Consider the following 26,292-nt stretch of genomic DNA (forward strand, 5'->3'; position numbering starts at 1 on the left):
TTACAACTGCTCTTCACTTTCACAGATTTTCCCAGCCTTGACCAGTTGATAGACTGTCATGTCTAAACAACAACCCACAAACCCATATACATGTAATTCACTTTCAGGTTCTTACATTTGGCACCTACTTTCTTGAAATTAGTAGTGCCACTTACCCGAGCACCTTTAGTGAATGATTTCAAAACACCCACCTAATTGAACTATTTAGACTCATCTCTCTCAACAGGTACTACATTCACTAACTGCTATACAAAACAGTTCTGCTTCCATAATGTGATGCTGCACTTTCAATTGTCTGATATGTTATTTTATGATTTACAGTAATATTTTGGCATTCTGTCCTGTGATCAGAATATTGTAAAATTGTAGGTTTCAAATACTGTAGGCATCTATTAATAAACGTGTTTGTAGTGATACACCTGCTACGAGTCTTTATTTAATTAGAACGTCGGGTATCAACCTTTTAGTGTCCCTAGTAGGAAATGCTATGGAGTTTTCCTACTTAAAATATGCATTTCATTACTGAATCTATTTCACTGTTGCAAAACTGATAAGGAACGGCACCAGCACACTTGATGGGTTAAGACCATCAGTATTGAATTTAATTAAGCTCTTACTCTCAACGATGTGCACTTAATATACCGTGGATGGAAATTCATTTTATACACTACTGCAAGATCAGACATCTGTTTTAATAAGCACATGTGGCATCCATCCAAATAGGTGCTATAAAACGAACTCTGGAGCCAGCAGCAATTGACAATGTTGCAAGGCTTCAATATCTCCATATAATGGTATATTTAGTTGCATGGGTTTGCAAAGATTTTATTATTCCGAAAATAATGATTATAAAAACACACGTTGAAGCTTCTCTATAAATCATACTCTCTGATTCAAGGCAGACAGGTTGAAAACCTCGTCAAATAACATCACTAAATATAAGCATATGCTGCAATTTCTAATAGTTATTCTCTGTACTTCTTGCTATTATAATGTGCATTCTTTAAGGCAATAAGCTGTTTTTTTCAGTTTATAAAGGTATGAAAAAATTACCCTGTAGGGACTAGTGAGGCAATAATCTGGAAATCTCAAATTTGACCTTTGCACTGTAGTATTAAATATATATATATATATATATATATATATATATATATATATATATATATATATATATATATATATATATATATATATATATATATATATATATATATATATATATATATATATATATATATATATATATATATATATATATATATATGGTTCACTTCCTTCGAAAAAACCGGGACACTCAGACTGCGGTGCACGCTCAGGGTCAAAGGCTCCCTGTCTGTATCACATTTCACCACACGCTCAAATCATAGCGTGAATGCACTCGAAAATCCAGCAGTAATCACCATGAAATTAAGCCATCCAACAAAGTTCGTGGGTATTCAGTTTATTTCCAGCATGGAAAGACAGTTCATGGAACTAAACCCCCAACGTGTTTCAGCGATCACTCGCCTTGGTCACCGCATGGGCCGCATGGGCCGCCGCGTAAATATCCCAGCGGAAGGAGCACCACCCTGAAAGAACCGGGGGCCATGCGGTCTTGACTACGGGCCGAGAACATGGGACAGCGGCCTATGGATTCTGCACGCATTCCACACGGTGAGGCCCATCTGTGGGCTTGAAAAGTTATAAACTGAACATTAGCGCGACGTGCAGCACTACAAGTCTCATAAGTCCTATCTAGGGTGTGCATCTAAGCAAGAAGGGGTGTGGTGCCTCAAGCGCTTCTTCATAACTGCCAAAGCCTCTGAAGAGAAGTGGGGACACTTCGAAATGCGTCAGGCATCCAGGGCAGTTTGAACAGTTAAAGGATATCGTTGTTCTGGAGGCGTGCTCACCATTGAAGGCTCCTTGTGTGCAGCTGAGGTCCGGGTGCTCCTTTGTACATTGGGTACTTCGGAGCTGGGATATTTACGCGGCGGCCCATGCTGCGGAAGGAGCACCACCCTGAAAGAACCGGGGGCCATGCGGTCTTGACTACGGGCCGAGAACATGGGACAGCAGCGTATGCATTCTACATGCATTCCACACGGCGAGGCCCATCTGTGGGCTTGAATAGTTATAAACTGAACATTAGCGCGACGTGCGGCACTACAAGTCCCATAAGTCCCATCTAGGGCGTGCGTCTAAGCAAGAAGGGGTGTGGTGCCTCAAGCGCTCCTTCATAACTGCCAAAGCCTCTGAAGAGAAGTGGGAACACTTCAAAACGCGTCAGGCATCCAGGGCAGTTTGAACAGTTAAAGGATATCGTTGTGCTGGAGGCGTGCTTACCATTCAAGGCTCCTTGTGTGCAGCTGAGGTCCGGGTGCTCCTTTGTACGCTGGGTACTTCGGAGCTGGGATATTTACGCGGCGGCCCATGCCGCGGAAGTAGCACCACCCTGAAAGAACCGGGGGCCATGCCGTCTTGACTATGGGCCGAGAACATGGGACAGCAGCGTATGGATTCTGCACGCATTCTACACGGCGAGTCCCATCTGTGGCCTTGAAAAGTTATAAACTGAACATTAGCGCGACGAGCGGCACTACAAGTCCAATAAGTCCAACCTAGGGCGTGCATCTAAGCAAGAAGGGGTGTGGTGCCTCAAGCGCTCCTTCATAACTGCCAAAGCCTCTGAAGAGAAGTGGGGACACTTCGAAACGCGTCAGGCATCCAGGGCAGTTTGAACAGTTAAAGGATATCCTTGTGCTGGAGGCGTGCTTACCATTCAAGGCTCCTTGTGTGCAGCTGAGGTCCGGGTGCTCCTTTGTACGTTGGGTACTTCGGAGCATATATATATATATATATATATATTCACTGAAAAAACCATAGGTTTCACACCGGTTATAGTTAGGAATTAGCATTTAAAAAACCTATTACATTCACTGAAAAAACCATAGGTTTCACACCAGTTATAGTTAGCTGGAAATTTTACTGATATAAAACCATTGAAATTCCCACGTTATAGTTAGTCGGACTCACTATAACTTGCGCGTGCAATGCACTGCTGATGACATCACATATTACATCACTCATGACATGGTGAGTGACATCACTCATGACATCACTGATGACACCATCCAGTGAATATGTGTCTTTCTGAAAAATAAATATTAGTGAGTTATGTTTAAATATTTAAATACATATATTAGTGTTTCACTTTGTGTATAAGTGGCTACATGTGTTGATAAGTAGCTACATGCGTATGTATATGGGTTATTTGATATTTTTATTAGTATCAGTTTGAGTGTCTATATGGTTTGGTGGGGGTATTACTTAGCACATAGATGCATGAGTGACTGACTCTTTGTTTGTATGTGTTTTGAAGACAGCATATGTACAGGACTGTATGGGTGGATGAGTGTCTATATGTGTTCGTTAGTGAGTGAATGACTGTCTCACTAGTGTCTTTATCAGTAACTACATATGTTTTAATCTAGTATATATGAATATTGATGTATATAAGTGAGTATATGTGAGAGTAAGAGATTGTAAGAGTTCCTGTTTAAATAAGTATGTGTTTCTATAAGTGATTGTTTAAGAGAATAAATATGTGTAATTTTCAATAGAAGTAAGGTGGAAGTGTGTGTATAACTCTATATTCAAATAAATGGTTGTTCAATAGTTTATTTGCACGTGTGAATATGTGTGTGAGTAACTTTTGGATGAATGTCGGTGTGTAACAGGATGTATAGGTGTATCTCTTCATATGATGAGTGAGTATATGTATGAGTGACTATATAGAACTGTTGGTGAATGAGTGGATGTGTATATAGATAGTGGAAGTACAGAATTGCTTGTTGTAACTGATATAGGTATGTCCATTTTTTAAAAATTTCAGTTTCTATTTTTGAATATGTGTCTCAAGGGTTACTTTACACTGAGAGGAGGTCTGTCACTGTGTCACAAGGATGGTGTCATCAGTGATGTCATGAGTGATGTCACTCACCATGTCATGAGTGATGTAATATGTGATGTCATCAGCAGTGCATTGCACGCGCAAGTTATAGTGAGTCCGACTAACTATAACGTGGGAATTTCAATGGTTTTATATCAGTAAAATTTCCAGCTAACTATAACTGGTGTGAAACCTATGGTTTTTTCAGTGAATTTAATAGGTTTTTTAAATGCTAATTCCTAACTATAACCGGTGTGAAACCTATGGTTTTTTCAGTGAATTTCATAGGTTTTTTATATGCTAATTCCTAACTATAACTGGTGTGAAACCTATGGTTTTTTCAGTGAATTTCATAGGTTTTGTTAATGCTAATTCCTAACTATAAGTTTCACTTTATAAATAAGACTGTTAGCACTCTAGTTGTTCTTTTTAACACTCTGGTACATTCTGTCATTGGGCTACAGTTGGGCTACATCTAGTTGAAATTTGGGCTACATTTACAATTTTTGGTCTCTGGTGGCCATCTTTGGGCTACATTGGGCTACTTTGGGCTACATTTGGGCTACATTTTGGCTCTAACATATATTAAGCCCAATGTAGCACAATACATATTTTTATAAAGTTAATTTTTTTACAAATCAGAATAGGGCTACCTGTCCCTACAATTATCCCATTTTTTTTAAAAAAATTTTTGGGGGGAGCGCTCCCAGAGCGCGCCCCGGAGTGCGCCCCGAAAAGCGTATTTCCGAAAAGCGCCCCCAGGCGCGCTCCGGGGAGCGTCCCGTGAGCGCCAATATCGCAAACGAAAACATGATCGTGACGTATCGCGTAACCGCGACCGCGTGATACGCACGGCGTAAGCGCACCCGGAAGTACTCGAGCGAATACGATCGCAAAACGTAAACTTCCGACGCGCTTACGCTGCGCGCCCCCGGGCGCGTAGCGTAAGCGCGTCGGGTCATGTGAGCAGAAAATAACACTTTTCATTGGTTCATAACAGGAATTAGCATTTACAAAACCATATTTTACTCACACAAAACCATTGAAATTTCATATATAGTTAGTTGCCCTAACTATATATCGCGCACCCGCAATCCACTGCTGATTGATGTCATCAGTGATGTCATTTGAGATGTCATCAGTGATGTCATCAGTGATGTCACTGACCATGTCATGAATGATGTAATATGTGACATCATCAGTAGTGGATTGCGGGTGCGCGATATATAGTTAGGGCAACTAACTATATATGAAATTTCAATGGTTTTGTGTGAGTAAAATATGGTTTTGTAAATGCTAATTCCTAACTATATATGGTCTATAACCTATGGTTTTTTCAGTGAATTTTCAAGGTTTTGCAAATGCTAATTCCTAACTATATATGGTCTATAACCTATGGTTTTTTCAGTGAATTTCAATGGTTTTTTAATAGCAAATATCAAAAGCTGTAAAATGTATTTTTATTCTAATTCAAAAATATATTTAAAATTTTTGTAATTTAATGTTTTTATTTATATCTTTTTTTAAATTATTTTTTTTTGTTTCGCTGCCGGTTCGCGAACCGGGAAGCTTTCCGTCAGCTCAATTTAATGCCGCGACCCGGTCCGCTAACCGGTAAATGTTCCGTTTGCGCAACTGCCGAATTAGAAATCAACATCGTGACGCGTCGCGAAAGCGCGACATATCACGTTGTCGCGTAATGCGTCTTATGACACGCCGCGTTAGCGCTCCCGGAAGTGCTCCGGACCGCGAACCGGAAGCGATCCGGGGCGCGGCGCGCAGCGCGTAACATGAGCGGAACAGGTCATGTGACTTGTTTATAAAACTTTTCATTGGTTCATTTCACTTTTGGTTTCCTAATGATGTAAGACTAGGTCATGTGACCTAAAAATAACACTTTTCATTGGTTTAGAACTATTTTTTTTCCCAAATGATGAAAGCCCCCACCTTTTTTCTCACTCTGACTTTCAACTTTGAGAAAGGAAGACCTATTTTGCTCTGTGAAAAAAATGGCTTCAGTAGTAGCTGCAGCTGCTGGACCCCCACCACCACATCCACCACCTCCTTATAACAAGAGAGGACCACCTCCACAGTTCCTTGGAAACCCAGAGGAGGAAGAGGATCCAGAAGAGGAAGATGAAGAAGAGGCACCACGATTTTTGAAAGAGTTACCCCGGGTATCTCATTACAAAAATAGTTTTATCTGGCAGTTTTTTTCTATTCCAGCAGGAAAGAAAAAAGTTAATGCACGCTATATTGCAGACTTACATTCCCTCTACTCCATGAACCTCTTGAAATTCCTCAGAGCACATCCCGAGATTCTTTCCTTAAAATTTTGGTTTTAAAAACACCAGGTAAGAATTTTTAAGGTCATACGGCAATTTTTTTTTGAAAGTTATAACAGAATCGTTGCAGAATGACCAGCCGTTTCTAGACTTTAAATAAGCTGTGTAATGTCCTGATGTTGTTGAAGGACCGTCATGATAGATAATTGCTGCAGTTACAAAAGTCCTTCCTGATATTGACAACTGCGAAGCAACACATTTTTTTATTAAAGTTGTCGATTTTGTTCCATCAGGCCTACATCGTTGGAACATTAAAATGACATACTGGCCATATCTTCGTATAAATAATGTTGACATCATTTCAGATTTACATTGGCTACACTCCATGTTGTGATCAGCTGCTTTTACTAGCTTATTAAAGGACACTGATTTACTGTCTGGCAAAGTTAAATATATAAATCTTTCTGAGTCTACACTAGTAGTACTTGATACCCTACAGTTCTCGCAGTCATGCTGCCATTGATAAGAAAGCCCAAACAGGTGATCTACATCTACACCCTCATCTTGCAATACATCAAGCATATACATTAAAAACTCCTGACAATCCTGCTGAATATTTTCAGAGAATTCTGTTTGACCTGAACATTCGTCTAACAGATAACGAACTTCAGACACACTTTCTACTTTTGTTCTATCAGTGCTACATTTCTCTAACACAGAATTCAACAAACAGCATAAACTTTGTTCCAAATTGATCACAATCTGTTCTTTTAAAGTCTCTAGTGAAAAGACAACATTAACAACTACATTAGCATAGCAGTTGACACCAGAACTGTTTTCAAATTGAAAACCGACAACATCTTCAACAGAATCCATTTTCTTTCTGCTTACAATTTTCGGTTCATCGACTTTTGGGCTTTTTGCTACAACCTCCCTACTTTTACTGATATTTCTTCGTTTCCGGCCTACCACACGTTTCTCAAACAAAGGATATTGATGCAAATGTGGCGCATACTCTCTTCTTAACCTATTGTATTCCTTAACACAATCTAGATCCGGACAAATGTTTGTGACATCACAGTCAATCAAGTACAATCCCGATAAAGTTCTAACTCGTGACAATGCCACATATGCCATACCCTCCTTGAACACAGAACTGCCAATATTCACCAATGCACTGTCTACACTTAAACCTTGCGATTTATGGATTGTCACCGCATATGCCAAGCAAACAGGAAACTGCTTACGGCGAACATATAAGTCTTTAACAAGCAAAAACCTAGCAGAACAAGACCAATTAGCTGTACTTCCTCAATGCCATCAAATTTAATTTTTAAAAATTAAATTCCATCTCTACTTCTGTATTTCTCAAAATCAACAACATTACCCATTGATCCATTTATCAGACCTCTTTCAACATGTAAATTCCTTCTTAAAATGATTCGGCAATTTAAACACACATTCAAAGTCCTTTCAAAACCCGCAGTTTTAGATATAGTCTTCTCTAATGAATCCAATTTTGATTTCAAATTCTCAGACAAAATAATTGTTGATCCCCTATGCTCTATATGGCTGAGATACCCGCCACCCCCTCTCAACACACTCCCCAAGGATGGGAAACCGGAAACAGTTCTGAAGTCTTTGGAAGACGGGAGGGAGTAACCCCCCCGGCCGTATTTATTAAAATATGAAACAAAATTAAAACATTAAATAAACAGTTTCATATTATGTACAATTTCATTACCACATTGCGATGTTTGGCTAACCTTAACAGATTCTCTAATACAAAGGTTCTCCTAGCCGAACTAACATCCTGCAAAACATTTACTTGAAATTTTGAAATTGTACATCCTAACGTTTAAGGGCCAACGGCAAGGTCGTAACCGGTGTCAAGATCCCTAACCCAGAAATATCGCCCTCACTTGTGAGGGGCGGCCCAGAGGCGTACCTCAAGTGCAATTACCAATTTCCCTTGACTTGACGGGGGCCCCAATAAAACTCGACGCCACTTAGAGGTCGTACGAGGACTCGTGTGAGGTATCTAGAAGGTAGCGTAGACCCCCCCCAAACCCCACACACCTTACCATATCTGCCGTCGCAGACGTCCTGGCCCCGGGAAATTCCCCAGGAGGGGGCTGTAACCCCTCCTACCCAGGAAGGGGCCTTGACCGCCTTTCCTCTTCTTTCGGCGACCCATCCTTAGAAGGGACCGCCTCCCCGTTGAGGGGCCAATGGCCACCTCCCCCGAGCGCTCCCATCCGTGCTGGGTGACGCCCACTCATAGGGATCTTCCAATTAGTGCTCACCGATCATGACCTTACCGCCCGACCAAAATAAATACGACAATGCTAACTAAATGACTAAACTAAAAATACAGTAGCAACTATACTTTTATTAAAAGCATGCTTACCAATGAACACTAAAGCAGAATTTCTTTATTTGCAAACGTAACACAAATCGACATTCTTTATTACATACTCAAAATCATCACGATAATACCACAACCTGTAAACGAAAATCAGAGTTATCCATCAACTTTATTCAAAAACCACTTGCTGTCATCAGGGGCTGGTGGGTGGGTCAAAATTGGCTCTTCGTTCCGTCTCGAGCTCACGTGCAGCGAGTGGGTGCAGCTTCAGAGCACAAGAACAAGAGGATGCCTTCGGATCTTGCTTCTCCTTTTATCCGTCTTCAGGGCGGGCGTAAACCCGCCCCTGCCTGCCCCGAGGGCGTGGCCAGCCGCGTCAGTGTCTAGGCCAACCCACTCTAGGGCGGGAAAAGGCGCGCCCCGGCTACGCCGCTTCGGGCATACCAGCCGAGACTCGCCTCCCGCCCAAGATGGCTTCCCGGGGGGATCGTGGTACTCTGCCATACGTTCGGGGGGACCGAGTGGTCGCCCCTTTCCATATGGCTGAGATACCCGCCACCCCCTCTCAACACACTCCCCAAGGATGGGAAACCGGAAACAGTTCTGAAGTCTTTGGAAGACGGGAGGGAGTAACCCCCCCGGCCGTATTTATTAAAATATGAAACAAAATTAAAACATTAAATAAACAGTTTCATATTATGTACAATTTCATTACCACATTGCGATGTTTGGCTAACCTTAACAGATTCTCTAATACAAAGGTTCTCCTAGCCGAACTAACATCCTGCAAAACATTTACTTGAAATTTTGAAATTGTACATCCTAACGTTTAAGGGCCAACGGCAAGGTCGTAACCGGTGTCAAGATCCCTAACCCAGAAATATCGCCCTCACTTGTGAGGGGCGGCCCAGAGGCGTACCTCAAGTGCAATTACCAATTTCCCTTGACTTGACGGGGGCCCCAATAAAACTCGACGCCACTTAGAGGTCGTACGAGGACTCGTGTGAGGTATCTAGAAGGTAGCGTAGACCCCCCCCCAAACCCCACACACCTTACCATATCTGCCGTCGCAGACGTCCTGGCCCCGGGAAATTCCCCAGGAGGGGGCTGTAACCCCTCCTACCCAGGAAGGGGCCTTGACCGCCTTTCCTCTTCTTTCGGCGACCCATCCTTAGAAGGGACCGCCTCCCCGTTGAGGGGCCAATGGCCACCTCCCCCGAGCGCTCCCATCCGTGCTGGGTGACGCCCACTCATAGGGATCTTCCAATTAGTGCTCACCGATCATGACCTTACCGCCACAGGCCGGATAGTTGACCGGCTATCCGGACCCCCCACAACACTCCTACCTAAAGGTCATGGTGTAACGTTTTCAGCCATGCTAAGAAGTCTCCTATGAGTAACTCATTCCCCACCCGAGACAAATGCACTCCATCCCCCAAATACATACTGTCATCATTAATACACCCATGTGAAATAGCATGCAGTGTCTTGGAACGGAACAACCTACTCACTTTGTTATTAAGCTTCCTAACAGAATGATTTAAAGCAGGAACCGAAATAGCCCCCCGCCACACTTTTCGTGGGATCATATGGGACCACGCAATTGTGCACCCTGGAACTCTCCTCGCTAACCAACTTACAGTGGAAAGCATCGCCTCAAGAAGAAGTCGTCTACCAGTGGTGACCAAATCATTACCCCCAAGATGTACTATCACTACAGACGGCGGTGACCTCGTCCGCCCTAGCAAACCCTCAAAAAATGATTGAAACTGGTCAATACAGAGACCGCCTCTTCCGTAGAAGGACACACTGTACCCGTATTCCCCAGCTACGTGAATCATATCACCTGCCTTGAATACGTCTGCGGCACGTCTCACGTATGAGTGGCCCACAACCCACACCTCCTTTTTCACAGCCGGTGATGTCTGACCGCTGGCCCGGTGTAGGGTCGACTGCAGAGTCCGCCCCGCCTCGTAGGCTTGCGCAACTGAAACCAAACAAAAACAAGAAGCGTGAGTACATTGCTACAGCTTCACAACATGTGCAACCGCACATACCTTTTATAACAATTGGAGGACCAACGCCCCACCCGTTTAACTTGTTCAACATCCAGACCCCTGGCTGTAGCTTCTGTAGCAGCCCCTATCCGAAAGGAATGGGTCCCAAACTCGCCCGGGTTCAAGCCCGCAGCGGCAATCGACATCGCAAGCACCCGCTGAAACTGAAACTTTGTCAGTGGGGTGGCGTCAGCGTGTCTCAACAAGGTCCCCCCCCATGATGCCACCCTTCGTGCTAAATAATCTTCTAGACACCTTACCGGGCACATGGAGGACCCGGGAATCCTGCGTATGATTACGCAGTCACCCATCCCACTTTGATCGGTCTTGGACCTGACAAATGAGACCGTCATCGTCTCCCCTCTGATCTGGACGTGCTCCTGGCACAATCCTCCTGTCACATCCTGCTTGTTCCTCGCCACTAATTCGCTTACCCGCATAGCCCCATGGAATGCCAGCGTAAAAGCGGCTCGGAATAATACTGTCTCAAACTGAGATGAACACGTAGCAGGGAGTCTGGATAATAACTGGGCCAGCCTATCCAAACCTATCGGGCGCCTCTCATCTACTCTGCGACCCTCAAGGCGTTGCCACCCCCGTAGCGCTTTCTGTACAACGAAAGACGCTGTCGGGTCATGGATCCCGTGAGCCCTAGCAACAAATGAAATGGCAGCCCGATGCCTCTGAGCCGTGGCCACCGATTTCCCGACCCGATGTAAGGACATCAGAAAATCCACTACCCACTCTTCCTGGCCCCAAAGCTCCTCCCTATCAGTACCCAAAAAGGTCAAATAGGACCGGAACGCCCCTTCATATGCCTTCCTCGTCCTGGGTGCTAAACTCTCTCCCACGAGGTTACGAAGTTCGGGGCACCGAGAGACCAGAGAGCTTCGGGAAAGGGTGCCGGCTCTGGGTCCGCTGTTGGAAGGAAACCCCAGAAAGCCTGCATACGAAAACGAGACAGTGCATCAGCCGCCTGGTTCATTACCCCTGGGACATGTCTTGCTCTGAATAGCACATTCAATTGCATACAAAGTAAAACAATTTCCTTGAGCAGTCTCAAAATCCATTTGCATCGTGCTGCCTGGCTATTGATACACTCGACCACGGTCATATTGTCAGACCAAAATACCACAGAGTGATCTTTGAACCCTTCGGGCCAAGTTCTCAGGGCCACTAAAATGGGGAAAAGTTCCAGGAAAGCAATGTTACTTGTCAGTCCACTGTCATGCCACCATGTCGGCCACCTTTGTGCAGACCATTTTGTGCCGAATATGGCACCAAAACCTATGCTCCCTGCCGAATCTGTCCACAGCCCCAGCTCCTCAGAGGACACTGCTGGTTTGTTCCAGACGACTCGACCATTGAAATCCGCCAGAAATGCCAACCAAATGCGCATGTCCTGGCGTACCTCTGCCGAGAGCCTTGTGTGATGATGGCACTCCTTCAGGCCGACCATGGCTTGAGCGATCGAACGGGAAAAGGGGCGGGCCATTGGTATAACCCTCAGGGCAAAATTCAACTGCCCAACTAACTGCTGTAATTGATGCAGCTTAACCTTAGGACCCCTTATACACATCTGCAAGGATGTCCTGAACTTTGACACTTTATCAGCTGGTAAACGAAAACAACCTTCTGCGGAGTCTAACTCGATCCCCAGAAACTCGAGGCAAGTGGAAGGCCCCACAGTCTTACCTGGTGCCAATGGCACGCCAAACTGATTCATCAAGACACAAAACTGTGCCAAAGCCTGCCCACATTCCGGGTCCCCGGCTGCCCCCAGGAACAAAAAATCATCAAGGTAATGCATCACATTTTGAAAACCCGTCTTCCTTGTGAAGACCCATTGTAGAAAACTACTGAATTTTTCGAAATAGGCACAAGATATAGAGCACCCCATCGGCATACACCTATCCATGTAATAATGACCCTGAAACATGAAACCTAAGAGACGCTGATCGTCTGGATGTACCGGGAGCAACCGGAACGCTGACTCGATATCAGATTTTGCCATCAGCGCCCCGGGCCCCAGGCGATTCAAAATGGCTACGGCCTCATCGAAGGATGCGTACCGCACCGAACACACTTCCGGGTCTATCGCTTCGTTTACGGAAAGACCACGTGGGGCTGATAAATTATGTATCAGCCGAAATTCACCCGGGTCCTTCTTTGGGACCACACCTAATGGGGAACAAACAAACTTAGGAACCGGTGGTACACTAAACGGACCGGCGACTCGACCTCGAGTAACCTCCTTCCTGATCTTATCCTGTACCACAGTCGTATGCTGAAAGACCGATAGCTGATTTTTACATTTCGTTGCACCTTGAAAGTCCCCCACTGGGATGCGGAAACCATAAGAAAACCCGTTCCGCAACACCCCAGCAGAAGCACGATCCGGGTATTCGTTGAGCCAAGGAATCATTGCCAAGGTATCAATCGGGGTAGGTAAAGGCGCCCCTCGGACTATGTTAGACCTGTTTAGCGCCTCCTCTACCCCCGTTATCACCCGTTTTGGCTCTGCACGTGGACTCAGGATGAGATGATTGCCCACACCCACTACATTCGTGTCTAAATTTGCACGATCCCTGGGGCCTAGTACATTTACCCCTGTTAAAGTTCCAACAAACCCCCCTTTTTCCTGTGTTACCGGCAGGCTTCGAGTAATTGTCTGTACCCGCACCTGACCGAAAGGGCGTCCCCGCATACTGGCGGGAAGATTCGCCAACGATACTCCCCACTAATGGCAATTTTAACATACCAGTCTCCTTCATTTTGGACCATGACACAGAATCATAACAATCCCATGTTAAGTTTTTATCATGTTCTTTAGCTTTTCTAAACAGGTTATCATAACAGAACCAATGATTACCCTCGTGTGATACCGAGTACCCCATGATTCGTGACTGATAAATCGGCAATTCGGGTAACAGATCGGGCCTTCGCTCCCCCAAGATCGATGTAAAAACCCCCCACGCTTGGCCCCAATTGCCAATGTTTTCATTTACCTTAAAGGCGGCCATTTTTGCGCGCCAAACACTCGGATGCATGAGCTCCTTCTGGCCCTTGACATGCTCCATCTCATAGTGATCAGTAAGCAACGAGAATATGTTTACGTACTCCCCTGCCCATATCTTTTCCTTAATAGCCAAAGGAACATGCTGACCCAATTTTTCCCGACGAGAGGGTGCCGACTCATCCCTCGCAATCGGCAATGGCCGCTTACCTGCACCGGACGTTGTCTCTGCTACTGAACCCGTCCCCTGTGGCTTCTCCACTGCTGCAGCCGGCGTGGACACCTTCGCTGCTTCCCGTGACTCACGCAGTTGCTTCATTAGCTCCTGCGCGTCGACAGCCGTGGCGCCCTCGCTACCTTTTCCCAACCACGCTGCCAATTGTGCTGCCAGCTCGGGCGGCATATCTTCCTCGGACACGGGGGTGACCACAACGGGAATCGGATTCCCTCCCTTCGGCACGGGAGTTGGTGCCTCGAGCGGGGCACTGGGACCCGGGATGTCGTCTCCCGCTGCTCCCCTCCTGGGCCTCTTATTTTTTCCCCCCGGGGCTGCTCCCGCCAAAGGACGGTTCGGTCCCCCTTCCTCGTTCTCATTCATTCGCCTCTTTAGTTCGGTCATCTCCTTCATGAGAACGCGCAGCATCTGTTCAGTATTCATGCGCTTTCCCGCCTTCTTCGACATTCTCCAACAGAGTATCTGCAAAACAAACAAGAACGATTACAACGCTCAAAATTGGCTCTTCGTTCCGTCTCGAGCTCACGTGCAGCGAGGAGGTGCAGCTTCAGAGCACAGGAACAAGAGGATGCCTTTGGATCTTGCTTCTCCTTTTATCCGTCTTCAGGGCGGGCGTAAACCCGCCCCTGCCTGCCCCGAGGGCGTGGCCAGCTGCGTCAGTGTCTAGGCCAACCCACTCTAGGGCGGGAAAAGGCGCGCCCCGGCTACGCCGCTTCGGGCATACCAGCCGAGACTCGCCTCCCGCCCAAGAGGGCTTCCCGGGGGGATCGTGGTACTCTGCCATACGTTCGGGGGGACCGAGTGGTCGCCCCTTTCCATTCTGTCAATAGCTTCCAGTTTCACAATCTCTTGCTTTTCTAAATGCAACATTTTGTTGTTGAAGATGGCACATTCTGCAAGAGTTGGCATCAAACATATTCCGGATTTCTTCTCAGTAATTTTCTGAAAAATATTCTCAGGCACAACGTCTTGTTCTGGATATAAATTTGACAGTAATCGTGCATGTAAAGCTTCTTTCCCATGCTCGGTCAATTTTCCAATTCTAACATCTTGTAGAATATTCTTGTAATCTTCATCCTTCGCCTGACGCATATTTTCATGCAGTTCAGCATAATTGAAGTTTAACCACATATTGACGTTGCCAATGCTCCCTAGGCACTTCCTGGTATCTTCATGCGTGAGCATTTTGAACACAGGTTGTCCTTTCACTGGTGTCAGCTGCAGAAGATCTCCGAAAACAATGATGTGTTTGCCACCAAATAACACATCATACTCAGTTTTAAGAACTTCTTGCATTCTCAAATGCACAAAGGCAAGCATGACATTGGAAACCATGCTTACATCGTCAATGATAAGAAGTTTCATTTTCCTCAAGACTCTTGAAACTTCACAACAAGCATCTCCAGATAACTTGTGGTATTGTAATTTGTTGTCATGCTCCACTGGCAGCATCAGTAGACGATGCAAAGTAATACCTTTAATGTTATGTGCTGCCAGTCCAGTTGGAGCGGTGACAACACAAGACAGCGATGACTCAGTCCTTTCATGCAAATAACAAGAAATTGCTTTAATGAGGAAACTTTTTCCAGTTCCCGCTTCTCCACTCACGTACAGTCGGACAGGCTTCAACGACGTACATGAGCACTCTTTCTTCTCATGACTTAATCCATGATCAATTTGCTTGGTAACTTTGTCATATATTTTCCTCTGCTCAACGTTGAGTTGTTTTTCCAAGTCTTCTAAGTTAACCGCATCCTCCTGAGCATGTGCCATGGCTCTTTCCACTTCATTCATAGCAGTGGCAGCTTCATTTTCGATAACAGGTCCTCCTAGTGGATCCTGACTCAATGAAACAGAACTCTGACTGTCCTGAGAACTGTCTCTGGCAATCTCGGCTGCAATCGTTGCTTCCTGCTCAATTTCCAAAGTCAACATTTCTTGATATTTGGGAAAAGCAGGACATTCTATGGTCTCCTTGGCGGCAGTGAAAGAGTCTTCGTAACAGAGGAAATCTCCAAGCAGTTCCTCTTCTGCACGCCAAGGCTTGAAAAGTTGCAAAAGTGCTAAATAGAAAAACTCCTTTTTTTCTGGAGATTCGCCACTCAATTTTCGATGGTTTACCAAGTGGCCTTTTCTTTGCTTGACCAGACATCCCTCACTTCCAATTACAGCCTACACTCCTTTCTCAATATCTTCTTTGATGCTCCTCTTGAATATGTAATTTTGTAGAACCTCATACAAACAAACATTCTCAAGGTGACTGCTTCGATTTGGATAATATGTATCCAACATGTTGGTCTTCAAAATGTCGGTACTGTTTGGCTCCTTTTCCGCCAAATACTCAATTTCCCGCACAGGTTTCAGAACTCGATTACGCGTTGCAGCAAGACCAAGACTCGCCCAAACGATACTCCTGGATTTGGCATAGAGACTTGCTGAAGACAACCGGTCAGAACATTCGTAAGCTCCGATTTCTCGATGCGACAACATCTTCAGACTGAAACTGTACAACTTCTTGCTGAGGCTCTTTTCATGGGAAATGTCCTCCCACATATCCTTCAATTCTGTCTTTTCTTTTTTGGTGATGTAAGATGTCACATACCGAGCCACAGCCATACAGTTGTCAGCCACAAACTGTAAATCCATGTTAGCATTCCACATGGACAAAATCACTGGGTTGTAGTCATTGATGTACTTGGACTCTTCGTTCCTTTTCAAATTGTATGTATTTTTGGGTGATTTCCTCGTCACATTATGTCGCAGAGAAGACATCAAACTGTTCACTCTTCCTTTAGAAATCACCGGTCGTGGAAAGTTGAAACGACATTTGGTTTAGAACTTGTCCTTGTTTCTGAATTTACGACAACAGTACTTTCCACAACGATGGCTTTGGAAACGTAGAACTTGTTCTCTTAGGCTTTTCTTCTCCTTTGCGTTTGGAACAGCACACGTAGAATACTTTTCTATGAAACTCATCACTAAGCCATCCGGATCTGTTTCAAATTTAGGTGCATCCTTGATCCACAGCAGCATATGTATATGAGGAGCACCTCTTGCTTGGTACTCCTTTCTCCAGAAGAAATCCAACACCTCTCCAAGAGGTGGATTCTTCTTATTCATGATGAAAGACATCATAGCTTCAAATCTATGATTGAAGTACCTGCATACATTCACTGGATCGAAAGAGCACAGTTCTCCGGGTGTCTTGAATTCAATGTTTTCAATGTTTCCATTTGCCTCTCGTAGAAATTCAAGTAAGTCTTCCCAGCCATACTCGGCACAGCTCAGAGTGAGGAACCATGTCGGAGTTCCTAAGTTCCTCAGCATACATTTTAAATCACCATGACGACGGTACCAGTACTCATTAGTACCACGCTGACACGCCATGAGATTAATTAGGTGAGAATCCAAAATACTGTCTTGGACATTGACTTTATGCATGAAGTCACTTGCCAAGATGTTTCGCATCTGTATACCACTTTTCAAGATGTGGTTCACTGCATATGACAGTCCAGACAGATCGCTTTCAAACAGGAGATGAAACAAATAGGGAATGTATTAACGAAACCTAGGATCTTCTGCATACAATCGTAAAGTCCGGTATTCAGAAGCAGGAATTTGATGAGGTCGCTCATCATATCTTCCTCCTTGACCTGTTGGAAATAGCTGTGGGAAACACCGAGCTTCCAAACTTTCCTCCCAAACACTAATGGGACTCCCTTTGGCTTGTTTCATTTGAAACAACTCAATAGCATTCCCCATGACTTCCTTGGAATGCAAAGGATGAACACTATAATGTTCATATATTTCTTCACTTTTAGAGGCTTCTACTTTCTCAATTTGGCCAGCACACAAATCGCTATCCTCTTCATCACTTACTTCCTCTTCTGCAACATATACATTCTTATAGCGCTTATTATTTTTTTTCAAATACAATGTTGCCTTTTTGACTTTCCTAACATCCACTAAATCTTGCCTTATTTTCTTATTCTTTGTCAGAACCCCATTAACTAAGATAACCAGAGGTTCCTCTTCCACTTTTTCTACTCCAATTGTGTTAATGTTTTTGTTCAAATCTAGAGGCAAATAAACAACTCTTCCCTTTAATCCTCTCTGTAAATCTGATGGAGGCAACTTCCCTGTCTTTGGCTCCATTCTTACAATAGCCTGAAAGGGGTGGATACTATGAATCAAAATAGATTCATAAGTATTTAAACCCTTCAATTCAGAAGGAATCTCAACCAATTCCAGATTATTATGAACCGCCCTAGCAGGCATCTGGTTTTGGTTTAATTTGTTACAACAATAAGTACACACACGTTGATCCGATCCCAAATCAAAACAATTTTCTACCATCAAGTATGTTGCCAAATCCTTCCATTCACTATTATTTTCCCTTTCACTTTTTGTATATAAATCCACTAACTTAATCTGATTCTTATAATAAGTGCGTCGACAACACACACAAGTGAAATTAGGCCTCTCACTTGATTTCACCTGAAACGTGGCAATTTCCTTCTGAAAATTATCTGTACTGGAAACCTGTACATTATCTTCAACATTACCCTCTACTTCTGGGTCAATTTGAACATTCTCATCTTTACTTCCAAAGTAACAAAACTCAATTTCTTCACAAATATTCTTCACATCTATTTCAGAACCATGCAAAAGAGCAGCACATAATTGTTTAAGCATAATTGCTGGACTCTTAGCATAATACAACATTCTCACTAATTTCCTGACTTTATTATGATGCACTGCTAGCATCCTGAAATGATGAAAAACACTCTGGCATACTCTCCTGGAAAGACAAGTCAGTGAATGACCATGCAAACCTGTCACTTCTCTCACTCTGCAAAGATCTAATTCTTGCAACAATGTCATTTTCTGCTTCAAACTTTTCTTATTAAATGTCCGTACAAAATCACAAAGCAAATTGATGGAATCCTGTCGCACACTGCAAATACTACTACACTTCCAAATGTACACAGGACCCTTAGGACGTCTTCCTAAAACCTCATTACCTAACACCTCTTCTGTCTCTGTTGTCACAAGTTGTTCTTTTTCAACTGGACAACCATCTTTCACTTCATAAGCTCGACCACTGGTGTCAACTGCAAACACCAAATCATTATCCTGGAAATAACTCTCCTCATTAAAAAATGCCTCACAACTTGAACTATGCATCCATTCTCCTGAGAATACTTCACAAAAATTAGTACGATTAACTACTCTCTTCCATCTACTATTTGATTTGAAATCAGAAATTACCTTGTTTAGTTTCCTAATTCTATTGATTACCAAAATAAATAACTTTTGCTTAATTTCGAAAGCCTGATCAATAATTTTCTCTACATTTATCTTTTTCTTATAAAATGCCACTTTCTGTTGGCCTTTCTTAATATTTTTTAATAAATTGACTATTATCCTGTTGCGGATCATTCGTTTTCGAATGTCCCTAAACTGTTGTTTCCTTCTACTATCATGCACAGAGTTATCTCTTGCTCTAGCAGTAACATTTTTGATTGGTCTTTCCTTTCCGTTTAAATTGCTTCTCTTTTTCTGGACTGAAACATTTTCTGTAGAAATACTTTTTTTACTACAAATATTTCTTATGAATGATTTCGTGGTCTTACCTGGAGCTTTCTTGGTGACTTGACAAGTTTTTTTTGTAGAGGACTGCTGCAGTAATAGATGAACCTGCTGTCTTTGACGTTTTGTAGCCTTTCTAATTCGATTCTTAGTTGGCATTTTCAAATTTTGAAATGATCTGCAGTTGAATCTGTGGTAAAATATAATAAAAAATGTTATTAACCACTATTACCAAACAGTAAATGAATAACAGTCATCAAAAACTTAATACCCTACTTATTATTTAACATAGCAAATCTTTTGCATCACCACTGCGTCACAAAAGTGACGCACAGTGGTACAAAACAGGCATACACCTATCATAAATCTGTCCCTAACATTTTAAATGATTGATTCAGGATGATGATAAGGTGTGGCCTATCCAGAGGTTTGTTTGAGGTGAGGCCTACTCACGATTGCAGATGAGATTTACGCTTGTTGAAGAATACAGAGGAGATAATACATGTGAAAGCCTACCAATGAAGTAAGTCATGTCCACTTCACTCTTGAACAAAGGCCAGCTCTCTTTTGTGTCCACGGACAGACCTAAACCTCATCTGCACAATGTTATTCATAAACTTAGGAAACACAGATGATGTAATTGAAAAATGTAGAGTTTCTTTTCCTCAATTCACAATTACATCACCTGTGCTTCCTCAGTGACTTAAAATGTCCTTAAGACACATGAAAGCGTTTTTTGATTGCCCTTGCACCATTTTTGGGTCATTTTTAACATGGCTATGTAACTCCAAGAATCAAAATCTAAATTTGCCAAGCACAGGTGGGAGCATATTTACAAGAAACTTGCCCCACGGAGAAAGCTCTTCAATTTAAATCAGAAAAAATAACATCATAGACACTCAAATGCCTTATAAATATGCCCCAAACAACCTATGAAGCTCTAGCAGTACATATCCAGAAATGTAATTGATTTCAAAAAACGTTTTTAAACACAACATATAAATCAATTGTATACCTACATTCAAGAGGAAATGACTTAAAATGTCCTTAAGACACATGAAAACGTTTTTTGATTGCCCTTGCACCATTTTTGGGTCACTTTTAACATGGCTATGTAACTCAGAGAATCAAAATCTAAATTTGCCAAGCACAGGCGGGAGCATATTTACAAGGAACTTGCCCCACAGAGAAAGCTCTTCAATTTAAATGGGAAAAATAACATCATAGACACTCAAATGCCTTATAAATATGCCCCAAACAACCTATGAAGCTCTAGCAGTACATATCAAGAAATGTAATTGATTTCAAAAAACGTTTTTAAACACAACATATAAATCAATTGTATACCTACATTCAAGAGGAAATGACTTAAAATGTCCTTAAGACACATGAAAGCGTTTTTTGATTGCCCTTGCACCATTTTTGGGTCACTTTTAATATGGCTATGTAACTCAGAGAATCAAAATCTAAATTTGCCAAGCACAGGTGGGAGCATATTTACAAGGAACAAGCCCCACGGCGAAAGCTCTTAAATTAAAATGGGAAAAATAACATCAGAGATACTCAAATGCCTTATAAAGAAGCAGACACCATTTTTTCCTTGTGATAAATTTTAAAAGCATTCCTTTTCCTCAAAAACGATTTTAAAGTAATAATTTGAAAACACTGCACAGCTCCTATGTACAAAAACACCCTGACAGTGCTAATACTTCACATTATTTTCAATTACAATTTCTCAAAGAAACAAAATCTATTTGTAAAACACTTTAGACAAAGCAACATTTTAAAAACACAGCTTTCTTCATAATTTTGCCCTTAAAGCATACTATAGTCTACCTAAATTAAATAAATGTTTTCTCACCTTAGCAAATTCTTTATGAGTTTCAAAACAGTCTCAGAAATACACCAAATTGTCTTCAGCAGAACAAAGAGTATGCACTCCAGAGGCTGCAGCTATAGAAAGCACAGAAATGCAGATATTCATTACACATATCTCTCATGTTAGCCAATCAAAACTCTTCCCTCACTTTTTTCAAATCAAAACCCTTCCCCCCTCTGCCCTCTCTGCCTTTTTTGCATAGCAACCACCTCCTGAAAGACCTCTGATGTTTGCAAGTTCACACAACAATGTTTCAATTGAACTCTGAACTCTCAGTGCACCTGCGTATCCAGTGCAATCTTTCATTAAATGATTTTTTCTTGACCATTCAAATTACATCTTTCAAAGAACACATCCATGCACCCTAACTTTCTGTTTTCAGAAATGGAAATCCACCAATCACTGCTAATGAATCATTAGCACTGAAACTCCACAGTTTTTTTTCTTTACAAACTCCTACTGTTTCAACTGCCCTTTCATTACCACACTTCATCTGACTGCAGCACAACCTTCTCTCACCATGTTTTATGTCTGGATTGTTGGACATAGTTACATCTACTGGGCTCAAAGGTATGCTGAGAACAGAAATTTACCTAAGCTCAATTTAGAAGATGTGGAAATTAAGTGGTTGGGCCACAGAGGATTGAAATGTCTCCAATTGATACCATTGGTGAAAACCTTTATGCATTTGCCAAAACCTGACCTGTTAATTGTGCACTGTGGAGGTAATGATTTGGGCACTTTGACTGGGGTAGGTCTGGAAATGCTTTTAAAGGACACCTTTGAGCAATTAATGGCACTTTTTCCTCAAACTGCCTTGGTATATTCAAATATATGCCAAAGACAGAAATGGAGGTGGTCGAACCAATTTTGTCCACTAATTGAGAAGTCGAGGAAGCATGTAAACAAATCTGTTTCAGCTTACATGAGAGACCATGGAATGGGCTCCATGTACAACAATAACTTGCGTTACTGCATGCAAGATATCTACAGAGGAGATGGAGTTCACTTCTCAGATGAGGGCAACATAATTTTCATTTTGAATTTAAGACTGTGCATTGGTACCTACTTATAAGTACCTAAATGTACCATAAACCCAAAAGCTCTTCTCAGAGCTACCCTACATCTGATCACTCACAATTATTATTTTACTCTAACTTTTTTCTCTAATTTTCAACAAACTACGCTCCCCGGAGCGCTACCCGGTACGCGAACCGGAAGCTAACCACACAAAATTTCTAAAAAAATGTTTTTTTCCCGCACATATGGGCCTTCTCAGCCACCCTCAGAAAACCTAGGGGGTTAAGATACGTCTACCGTGCCCCCTTCTACCCATTCTGAACATTATTTGCCCTCCATCTTGTATCTTAATTCGTCTGAAACACAAAATGGTGGACTCCCGTAACGCTGCTAGTTCGCGTACCGGGGAGCTCCCCGGGAAGCGGTCCATCAAAAAAGGTGGGAAAGTAATTTACAGAAAAACGACTGGAAACACCTTCACCAAATATAGATTAGCTCATACTACATACCATTCCCTGCCATTTTCATAAATTTGTTTGGAATTCCATTTAGCCATTTAGCCTGTAGACCTATCTAAATACCCTGAGGTAAATTACTTCACAAAACACATCTGAAGTGTTGGAATTGACAACCAATGAAAATGTTACTTTCATTTTCAATTTTTTTTTCCTGACATTTGATTGGTTATGTACCTGAATATATATAAAAGAAGAGAAGGAAACACAGCCATTTTCACTACTACTTCCTGAACTACATTTCAAGAGCCTTTTCACCTCCCTGTAAAGTAAATTGATAATTTGTAAGTGGCACTTTAAATTAATTTGTAAAAACGTTTTTTGATAATTATTTACTGTCCCCCTGATATAGTTATAGATACAGATAGGCTCCTCTGTTATATTTATTGATTGACTTACACTTCTCTGCTATAATTATGAATTTGCTTACTTTAACTTCACTGTTAAAAAAACAGAACTACCTGTCTGAACTTAAACCCAACAGTGCCCTAACTCTTCTAATATAATTATTTTTTTATGCAATTTACAGCAAAAAAATGGAAGGGGAGCACGAAAAAATCAATGTTTCCTTCGACATTACAACAGAAGAAATTTTAACTGAAGAAATTTTGGATGAAGATTTTATGGATGAGTCTTTTGATGAACAATTTATTGAAAGCTTACAAGACATAGAAACATGCATGTTTGAGGAGATTCCAGATGATGTAATGCTGGAAGTTTTATTGAACTATGAAAATTCTGACCAATAAATTTTTATTTAATCAAAATAAATAAATAAATAAAAAAAACAACAAAACGAACAACCAATTAACATACAATATTTGAAAAGTCTATAATTCTTTTTCCCTCATAGTACACTCCCCGGGCCGCTTACCGGTTCGCGAACCGGGAGCTTCCCACGCAAAAAAATAAAAAAATAAAAAATTATGAAGGTGTGAGAAATGTGTGTGGAGTAAAAGTTAAAACTGTGGGGGCGTCAAAATGCTGGACAATGGGGCCCCCTCAGTGTCTGTGAATGTTCTCCTTGCAAGGGGCCACTTATGTAAATTGGAGGGGGCGTCGCGCACGTTCCTTTTTAGCCCAGCGCCTTGCACATCCTAGGACTGGCCCTGCCATAACTAAAACAGAGAAGTCTATTTTTTCTATAAGTATTACAGAGTGATAGAATATAACTGTCAGAAAATGTTTTTCTAATTAGCTTTCAGTACAGAACATACTTCAGTTTTATAAATAATATCTTACCTTTTAAATATAAGTTGAAGTTATCAGTTGATTTTTTGTTGCTATGCACTTCACGAAGTAGTAGTCAAAATGGGTGTGTTTCTCTCTCTTTGTATATATATATTCAGGTACATAACCAATGAAATGTCATGATATAATAGTAGAAATTGAAAGTAACCTTTTAATTGGTTGTCATTTCCAACACTTTCGATATGTTTTGTGAAGTAATTTACCTCAGGGATTTTAGAGAGTTCTACATGCTAAATGGCTAAATGGTATTCCAACAATATTTGTGGAAAGGGGCGACCACTCGGTCCCCCCGAACGTATGGTGGAGTGCCCCGATCCCCCCGGGAAGCCATTTTTGGGCGGGAGGCGAGTCTCGGCTGGTATGCCCGAAGCGGCGTAGCCGGGGCGCGCCTTTTCCCGCCCAAGAGAGGGTTGTCCTAGACACCTACACCGCTGGCCACGCCCCGGAGGCGGATTGGAGGAGGGTCCACGCCCGCCCGAAGAAGGATAAAAGGAGCAACAAGCCAAGGAAGCATCCTCTTGTTCCTGTGCTCTGAAGCTGCACCTCCCCGTTGCACGTGAGCTCGAGACGGAACGAAGAGCCAATTTTGAAGGATTTAATTTGTGTGTTTCCTCTTTCAGCGAGTTCGGAGCTTCCTGACCTAGGACCTTGAGGATTATCCGTGGACGATGCCTGGCAAGAAGGTTGGAAAGAGGGTTGGGACCAGACAACACTGTGTTGGCATACAAGTCTTTTCGGATATCAACATCACACTTCATGATAGAGTTGTAAGTGGTTTCATGAATACCACAAGATTCCATACCAAGGAAGGACGGCTGGAAGAGGGCCTCCGGGCACCTGAACCTCTCATTGCCAATGGTGATCACCTGACCGTCGGGCAATTCATAACTCTTTTCCAGGGAGGATGAAGATGCAGCAGTTGCCATTTCCTGCTCAAAGTCCAGAGCAACATAGCAGAGCTTCTCCTTGATGTCACGCACAATTTCTCTTTCGGCTGTAGTTGTGAAGCTGTAGCCTCTCTCTGTCAGGATCTTCATGAGGTAGTCTGTCAGGTCACGACCAGCCAAGTCAAGACGCAGGATGGCATGAGGCAGGGCATAACCTTCATAGATGGGCACAGTGTGGGTGACACCATCACCAGAATCCATCACAATACCAGTGGTACGACCAGAGGCATACAGGGACAGCACAGCCTGGATAGCCACATACATGGCTGGGGTGTTGAAGGTCTCAAACATGATCTGTGTCATCTTTTCTCTGTTGGCCTTGGGGTTGAGTGGAGCTTCAGTTAGAAGTACAGGATGTTCCTCTGGGGCAACACGGAGCTCGTTGTAGAAGGTGTGATGCCAGATCTTTTCCATATCATCCCAGTTGGTGACAATACCGTGTTCAATGGGGTACTTCAGGGTGAGGATACCACGCTTGCTCTGAGCTTCATCACCAACGTAGCTGTCTTTCTGGCCCATGCCAACCATCACACCCTGATGTCTTGGGCGCCCCACGATGGATGGAAAGACAGCACGTGGAGCATCATCTCCAGCGAAGCCGGCCTTGCACATACCGGATCCATTGTCAACAACGAGTGCGGCAATATCATCCTCCATTTTGATCTTGAGGTGGGCGGTTCCGGGGAGATGAGCGACAGGTCCTTAGGCACGAGAGTGGTGAGGAAGCTCAGAGCGACTGATGTACCCCGGTATTGCAGACAGAATGCAGAAGGAAATCACAGCTCTAGCACCAAGCACAATGAAAATTAAGATCATTGCCCCACCTGAGCGCAAGTACTCTGTCTGGATTGGTGGCTCCATCCTGGCCTCCCTGTCCACCTTCCAGCAGATGTGGATCAGCAAGCAGGAGTACGATGAATCTGGACCTTCAATTGTCCACCGTAAATGCTTCTAAATGACTGTAGCTCAATACAGCTTGACAAATGTAACTTCGCAAAAAGAACCAAGACGAGGCATGGCTTTTTACTTTGTTTTTGGCGCTTGACTCAGGATTGAAAACTGGAACAAAGGAAGATGGCAGTATTGTGGAGCAAACATTCCCATGTTCTACAATGCATGGAGGACTTGATTGTACTTTGTCATTCCAAATTGTTCAAATGCATTGTTACAGGTCGTTACTTGCCTCTGTGAAGGCT

General features: G+C 42.9%; 1 pseudogene; it reads right to left on the reverse strand.

The window, feature by feature from the left end:
* Positions 1–25,837, reverse strand: LOC147707059 (actin, cytoplasmic 1 pseudogene; annotated as a pseudogene).
* Between the last annotated feature and the right edge of the window lie 455 nt (positions 25,838–26,292).

The sequence above is a fragment of the Lissotriton vulgaris genome, chromosome 6, assembly GCF_964263255.1.
Source record: "Lissotriton vulgaris chromosome 6, aLisVul1.2, whole genome shotgun sequence".
Lineage (NCBI taxonomy): Eukaryota > Metazoa > Chordata > Amphibia > Caudata > Salamandridae > Lissotriton > Lissotriton vulgaris.